Raw genomic sequence first — 8,368 nt, forward strand, 5'->3', positions numbered from 1 at the left:
TTTCATGAAAAATCATTAGCATAACTTCATAATCGATTTACAATAAATACTGTACACCCGATTCAGTTCTAGATTGTCGTGTCTCAAATGTATCAAAACCCTATGTCCCCTGATTCAAAGCCTCGTAAAGCATACCAACTTCCATACGCTGGGGAAGTGGCAATTCTAACGTAGGCAGAGAAGACCGACAGTTACTATGCATGACTTCATAAAATGCAAGCATAATTCTGTCAAACCAGCTGCAATTCTGGCCTAAATGAAACCTTGTTTTCCCTAGAACATGAACAACATCAACATTCAAGGCTTCCTCCAAGCTAGAAAGCTCGTCTTGGATACTCGCTTGATCAGCTGACAAAGGCCCTGAGCAATGTGTTATATAATGCTGTAAGCATGTTGTAACCTGATTTACAAGGTTTCCACCTTCAAGATGCAGAGAATCTGCATAACCATACTGAATTACGCACCCATATATCCCTTTTAGGCCGAATTTAGTGATTATAATCCTCTCATGTGGTGCAACTTTTGGGACCAACAAGTATTTCAGTGTTGTGAAAATTGTCACCTTGTGAAGAGATTTTACGTTTTTGATGTAATGTCCAAGGACAGGAGTTAAACCGTCCTGAATGTTGGAGTAAAAGAAGCAAATTCCGGGTACCCTGTGGACACCAGGATCAGACAACAGTTCCTGAAGTCTATCGACGTCTATCTTGTGTGTTAACTCATAGCCTATCTTTCTTTCTCGGCCAAAATACCAGCCAAACATGATCAATGCAAGGATGATGGAAATGGCAAAAGGGATCCATCCGCCTTCAGGAATTTTGATCAGTACAGCACTGACATATACGCTTTCCATGGGAATAATGTCAAGCAGAAAAGGAATACTAATATTGGTGAGGTTCTCCAGATTACAATCATGACTAGAGTCAGAAGTATGGTAGTTATAAGCATGACCATACTGACAACCACACCTGTTAACAAGGATCAGTACATGCAGCAACAAATAAATTAAACCGCCATGGTAACAGACTAATTGTCAGAATAGCAACGAAATTACTCCGACTGTTTAAAATTAGTTGTCACATTGTCCCAAGAATCCCAACCCACAGAATTAACAAACAGATCAACCACCTAAACACAGAGAAAGGACATGGCATGCTCCTTAGCTAATGAAAATAACCAGAGGTACATTTATATTTGATCAGATTTTCTAGATGCTTGTTTTCCCATCTCTTGGGTAAAAGCTTAGGCTCGTTTTTTTTTTTTCAAATTTTTTTTAATAGGATATACATACGTACTTATGTTTTTAAAGTTCATTCATATTACTTTGAACTAAGCTCCATTTCTTTTAGACAAATGATACACAACAGCACAAATAAAATTCCCAGACAGAATCGAGTCAGTCCCAACTTTCTAACCTAGGAGCAAATCTACATAAAATGAAACTCCTAAGTAGACTGAGACCAAAACATTGCATATAATACATTTGCAACACTGTATCGATTTCAAAGTTCAATACATGCTTCAACAAGCTAATCAAGGGATAAATGTTCAGACAAGATAGTGAAATTTTAATCATAATAATGTGCACACAAGAAATTATTAGTTATGCAAGTATCTGAGTTGACTTGCATAGTTTTAAAGTCAAATTATCAAAACACAAAAAAAAAAAAAAAAACAAAAAAACAAAAGCACCTCTAAATATATAAGCATGTCAATGAGTGTTATTTATCTTACCAAAGGCATTTCCCATATCTTGTCCATCACCAAAGATAAGTATGACAGCAACACAGAGTACCATGAGTATGTAGTTGATTTCAGGGGAGTAAACCTCGCCTTCTTTCTTACAGGAGGTGTGCACCACTTTAACCCTTGGAAAATAATCCAGCACCACAGATTATTTGATAACTGAAAAGGTGGCTGATATCAATGATTGACTAGCAACCACAGCTGCAAGCGTAGAAACAACAAACATAGGCCAATAGACTTGAGTTGGTATGAATTTGTAGAATCCATCTTCATGGTCTTGTGGGTGTCTAATGAGATAAGCTGTCTGCCCCGCGTATGTGAAAACAAGAGAGGGGTATATTGTGAACAGAAATGCAAGCTGGAAAGCAAGAATAAGTCATTGATCTAAGGAGGAAAGGATTTGTAAAAGGGAAAGCCAACATCAATATAGATTTGTTAGAAAGAAAGAATAGAAGAACGCGTATGTAAGATTATAAGAACTCAACAATCTTATATACATTCCTTCAGTAAAAAGAAAACTGATCGTTGGCAAGATTATCAAACCTGGATGGAACGTCTGCTAAAATGACCTAAATCAGCAAATAAGGCTTCAGCACCTGCACAAAATAGTAATGGTTGTTTATGTAAACGCGCACACAGGTGTTGCTCTATGTTCAAACTTCAAAGTGCCAAAAATTATACGGTATTATATCAAAAAGGTTGATCAGTTGTGACTATTATATTAAGTTAACAATTATATGTATAACCAAGTTCATTATAAATGTAGATCTACAGACTAAAATACTACAAACCACTCTCAAATGGGTGATTGTAGCGATTGAGGCTCACCTGTAATACAGAGGATTGTGCCTCCAAGAGACAGCCAACCATCCCTCCCATTTTTCAAGAAGAACATGACTATTTAATGTGGTGATATAGCCTTAAATATGCCTGGGTAGTGGCTTATGATGCTGTAAATCCCAACCAGCGGCGTTGTCAAGGTCCACAGACCCATTACAGGTGAGAAAAGGAAGCTCACACGCGAAGTACCAAACTTTTGTAGTAGGAACAAAAGTATGATAATAGCAGCCGAAAGGACTTCAACTGCAGCTGCAAGAGTAGTGATATAGAAAAGTTCAACAACACAGAAGATAATATCAACAGGAACTGAATCACAGGAACATGATCTTTCTTAAAAATTATATAACCCGAAAACAGTTCCAGCTGAAGAATAGGATACAAAACAAGAACATAGCCTTTGGTAAAAACCCAAACTTACTTTTGGTTACTTTGGGAAAAGGAGCTCTTATGCCTTGTATTGCAGACAACACTAAAAAGGAAACATAAAAAAATCAATTCGAAGCAATCCAAAACAAGATAGCAATAATAGAAGAAGATGAATAATTTTGCAAGACATGAAACCTGAGATTGCAGGAGTAAGTATGCCATCACCAATCAACATACACATGCCCAAAATTGAGATAAAGAGTAATACCCTTCTAGCCACCATACTTTCCTTAAATATCTTGCCAAGTTTACTCTGCTTTTCCTGACCCTCATAAAGTCTAGAATCTGTAACTCCAGAAGAATCCCCATCTTTCGCGGAAAGAAACCCAATTCTCATGTGCCTACTAAGTAACGAATATAGAGCAAATGTACCGCCTGCAATCCATCAAACATTCAGCAAACTGATTATCAAACTTATTATAAACACAAACAGCAGGTTAACAACAACCCAAGAATCTAATACACTAGTTCCTTACAAAAAAAATTAACCAAGAGAGAATTGAAGCTTTATTCATACAATTATGCAGAACGTCCACCAGTCTAGATTGCACATTAGTGCAGCACAAGTGCAATTATGAACGCGTTAAATTAGTATAATACTTATTCTCCGTAGATCAATTTCAGAGTTCTACTTTGTGACATACAAGTGCAATTATGAACGCGTTAAATTAGTATAATACCTTCCCCTTGATCATCAGCTTTGAGTGTGATGCAAGCATACTTGATAACCCCAATGAGGCTAAGAGACCAAAACATAATACAATAAATTCCCAAGTAGTCTTCTTCAGTGGGAGACTTCAAAGACATTGAAGGATACACATAAAGTGGGGATGTCACAAGTCCTCCAAAAACCACTCCCAGTGTCTTGTATGCAAGAAATAATGTGCTCCATCGCCTTGACTGATAATTAAATTCAACATAAACTCGGAATGTCACTACTCCTTCACAAAGTATATATGCATCAAAATACAATTTATTTAAATTTACATGTGTGTAACAATTGAAAAAATGGATGTAATGCAATACATGCTACATTATTACTCCATATCTCTAAATTTCTCCAAAATTTTTCCTCATCTTCCGGATTCTTTTTACTCCCTATCCCTAATTATTGTTTTGAGAATAGAAAAAAAAAAAAAAAAAAAAATTCAACCTCATGATATTTGTTTTATTTACAACCTCTACAAAATTTTCAAATTTATTATATACCTCTAATATAAAAATTCACTAGTGGAATTTGATTAATTATGTATCAAAACCACCTTAGATCTCTGAATCTCTCTCTCCATCCCCAAAACCACTCCTCTCATTCGTCAATCCTTGAAAGCACTCCAAATCTCCAAAATCATATCCGTATAATCAATTTTGAGGATGAGAAAACAAAATTTGAGGTGATTTTGGGGGTGGGAAAAAGATATATGGGTGATTTCAGATGTATGGGTATGTATTTAGGGTGGTTTCGAGTCATAATTAATCCTAATAATTGATAAAGTATCATTAATCATCAAGGGTATATGGTGTGTTTTTGTGAAAACTCGAAGGTATATATGATAAATTTTAAAAAATTCATTGGTATATGGCGAATAAACAAAAAAAACTTAGGGGTATATGGTGAAAAACCCGTTAATTATATCCAACCTACTCTATGTAATCCACAACAACCATAGATGAGCGAGTTTGACAATTTTTCATACAAGGGAGAACTTTTTGGTGTTTAGAGAGCCAAAAGGCGAGTGATAATAATTGATGAAGGGAAACTTTAACCACTTGAGTTATCCCTCTGTGTCATTAGGGATAACTTAGGCTAGGTTTAGTTTACCCTAATTATGTACGCAAATTTATAAAGACAATTGCCTTGTTTAGTAGTGGCGTTTGAAGAAACAATTAGCGTTTTTACCTGGTCAAAACACTAATAAAGAAAACTATAAGAGTATTAATTTAGGTAGTGATTCAAGTAGCGGTTAGTGGTAGAAATAGCATTTGGGATAGCTTTTCTCACATGTCAAAAATAGTAGCCCGAAGGATTCAAGTAGTGTTTGTCTAATTTTGGTTAATTATATTTTTTTTAACAATATTAACACAAATTTTTATATGTGGCCAACCACATCATGTAATTCGGATTACTCGGTCGGTTAGGGGTGATTTATAGAGGGGTTTCAGAGCTTACTTGGTCGGGGGTTACTTGGTTGATTATGGGTATTCTCGCGCACAAAAAAAGCGCTTACCAAATGAGTAACCCCATAATAAATAACTCTTAACCGACTAAAAATTGTGCAAAAAATAATAAATTAGATTTGAACTTTTTTTTTTTTTTTTAATCTAACATAAAATTAGTAATAAATACCTAAAATAAGGTGAGCTAAACATACCTTAATTATTAACTTATCAATAAGTTACGGTATGACATATTGACATGAAGGGTAACACACTAGCTAACACATAAAAGGATTATAGTCATTTTAAGCATAATTGAGCTTAAAAATAGAAAAAATGCAGAAAAACATACCTTCTCAATGAGGTTAGGCATAGGAAGGTGACCATTGGAATCAGAATCAACAACAATGGTGGTAGAAAAGGACATTGGCGATGGAATTTGTCCATCAACAATTGACATTGTTTATAAGAACAACGAAAGTTAGAGAGAGAAAGAGAATAGAGGAGAGAGAATGAGAGTGAAATGTCTAGTGATATATTTTTTGTGTTTAGTTTGAATTGAGACTAATAATGCAAAGTCTGCATATATATATAGGAGAATGAGAATGAGGCAATGAGCATGCGCACATTTATCACCTTGATAAATTATCATGTGACAAATTTGTACTAGGAATATTAATCGATCACATGATCTCCCAGAATCAAAAGAAAAACTCTAATAATTACATGAGCTATTCCTCACTTTTACACTAATAGCGATTTTTATTTGCTATAAAATTATTATCACTGTACACTACTTAGCTTGTAGATAGTTGTGTTAGCGATTTTAAAGTAAGACAACAACTAATGATGTTGGGCTTTGTTTGATTTAGATGTAAAACTATATATTTTTTTTTTTAATGATAACCACAATTACAAATTAGTTTTCTTTTGTTTGTTTCTTCGTAAGAAAAGTTATATATAAAGAAATTAACAATAAGAGTAGAAAGAAGTTATATATAGAGAAATTAATAATAAGAGTAGAAAGTTTTTCCCCAAAAAATAAAAAAAGTAGGTAAGGAAGAGGGAAGAAAATATGGCTTCCCTTCTGCTATAAAGGAAAATGTTTTTCTTATTCAAATGGAAAAAATGTTTTCCATTTCTTCACAAACCAAATAAAAATATGAATAAAAATAGAAAAATTACTTTTATTGAAAAACATTCTACATCAAACAAAACACAACCTTAGTTATTTAAAATAAAATAAAATAAAACACAACCTTAGTGATTTTACCTTAAACAATGCAAAATTAAGTCATTTAATTACAAGTTTATCACTTGCTAATTGTTTATTAAGAGGATAAGTTTGCATTTTCTCCATGAGAAATGGAGAATAAAGGAGCTTTTCTAATTGATTAGAAGGCAAACAACTTAGAAGTGGGAGGGAGATAGTGAAATACACTTGACTAAAAGCTAGTGGTAAAATATGCTTAGCTTCTTTGTTGCATCAATATATATGTAAAATATATTTATACATATTTTCTTTGACAATTCCACTTTTAATAGGATTGAAATAAGTGGACTTGTGATTTATGCCATTTATAGGAAGAATTATATAATTATAGTTTTATAACAGTATATGACCCCTTCCGTTACTTGAAGGGATCAAATCTTTGTTAGGTTTTTTTTTTTATTAATTTTTTTCCTCATATTTGAGTTGTTAAAAGAGTGTTCTTTGATAGAGGTGTTAATTGAATTGGATTCAACGTTCAGTTGGTGGACCGATTGATAGGATTCCTAAGAAAACAACAAACACGTGAATTAGTATCACTTATCTCAGATAGAGTAATTTTATACCTATTCATATAGCCTAACTAAGTTTTATTGGTCTCTGATTAAAAAAGACCATATAATACATCTATATGTGACAATATTCTCGATAATCTGGTGCTAGTATGTATTGACAAACAAATTACTCGTATCATTATTTCAAAGGTGATGCAAAATATATATAAAATTAAATATTGTCTACATCACTCTTTATACCAAACATTTTACAATGTATACATACTTCTAAGATTTGGATCAAAGAAATGATTTCTCATTTAAATTAATGTGGTCTTAACCAAATCAAGTAAGAAGGCTTTTGAAATCGAAAAGTCAATATCCATGCACGTCAACTTTTTCCGTCAAGCCAATCCGAGCACAAAGCAGCTTTCCACCATAGTAGAATATGCAACAAATAAGCAAATATTGGGTTCATTTTCATTTCTATATTGTTTATTGTCAATATTGTCTACAAACGGGGACCAATTTTGAAACGTTTTTCTTTTTTCTCCCTATTTGGCAATATGGTGAAGGCAATTGGGATTTAGGGCAAATTGTACTCAATCTTCATGACATGATTTTATAAATAATACTCCTACTCCGATCCATGTAGGTTTTTTTCCATTCCAATCATGATGGGAACAAGAACAATAATTGACCCCATATCAATATATCATGCATGCATTCATGCCTCTAAAATTAAGGTTCCAACTCTATAAAGATGTACTATATTTTGGTTTGAATATGTGTTAATGGACCATCTCAACTAAAAGGTTAAGCTGATGGTTGAGGCCCAGGAATATGTTATATACTTTATCACTCTCCCTCACATGAAAGGCCCTTTGGGCTTGAAATGTGGATGCAGCACAAGCCCTCTCATACCCGGCGCGAATTAATTCCACTTTAAAGGAGGGGTGGATGAGATTCGAACCCGTGACCTCTATGTCACGTTGGCTCCGATACCACATTCAAAATATGTTGGTGTTTTCTCTCCACTCTCCCATTTTGTTTAGAGGTACCCACACAAGAAGACTAAAAAATAATCCCATTTTTGACAAAATAATCCTTAAGATGATTAAATTCGGTTCCATTATCACTCCGAACTACTTTTATATCTTTATTAAATTGACGTTTTATCAAGGCAATAAAATTGAGAAAATGAAATTCAACTTCAGTTTTATTGCTAATTAAATAAATCCAAACGCCCCTAGAATAATCATCCACTATTGTCAAAAAATACTTAGCATCACACGACAAGAGAACTTTATAAGGCCCCCACAAGTCTATATGAACCAAATCAAACAAGCAACTAGCCTTATTTTCACTGACAGGAAAACTATCTCTAGATTGTTTTGCCCGAGGGCATACATCACACACGTTATTATTCTTTCTAATT

The 8,368-nt window shown here is 33.8% G+C and overlaps 1 pseudogene; it reads right to left on the minus strand.

Moving 5' to 3' along the window:
- On the minus strand, positions 1-5,745 carry LOC110681899 (annotated as a pseudogene).
- Between the last annotated feature and the right edge of the window lie 2,623 nt (positions 5,746-8,368).

Source organism: Chenopodium quinoa, unplaced genomic scaffold (genome assembly GCF_001683475.1).
Source record: "Chenopodium quinoa cultivar QQ74 unplaced genomic scaffold, ASM168347v1, whole genome shotgun sequence".
In the NCBI taxonomy this organism is placed as follows: domain Eukaryota; kingdom Viridiplantae; phylum Streptophyta; class Magnoliopsida; order Caryophyllales; family Amaranthaceae; genus Chenopodium; species Chenopodium quinoa.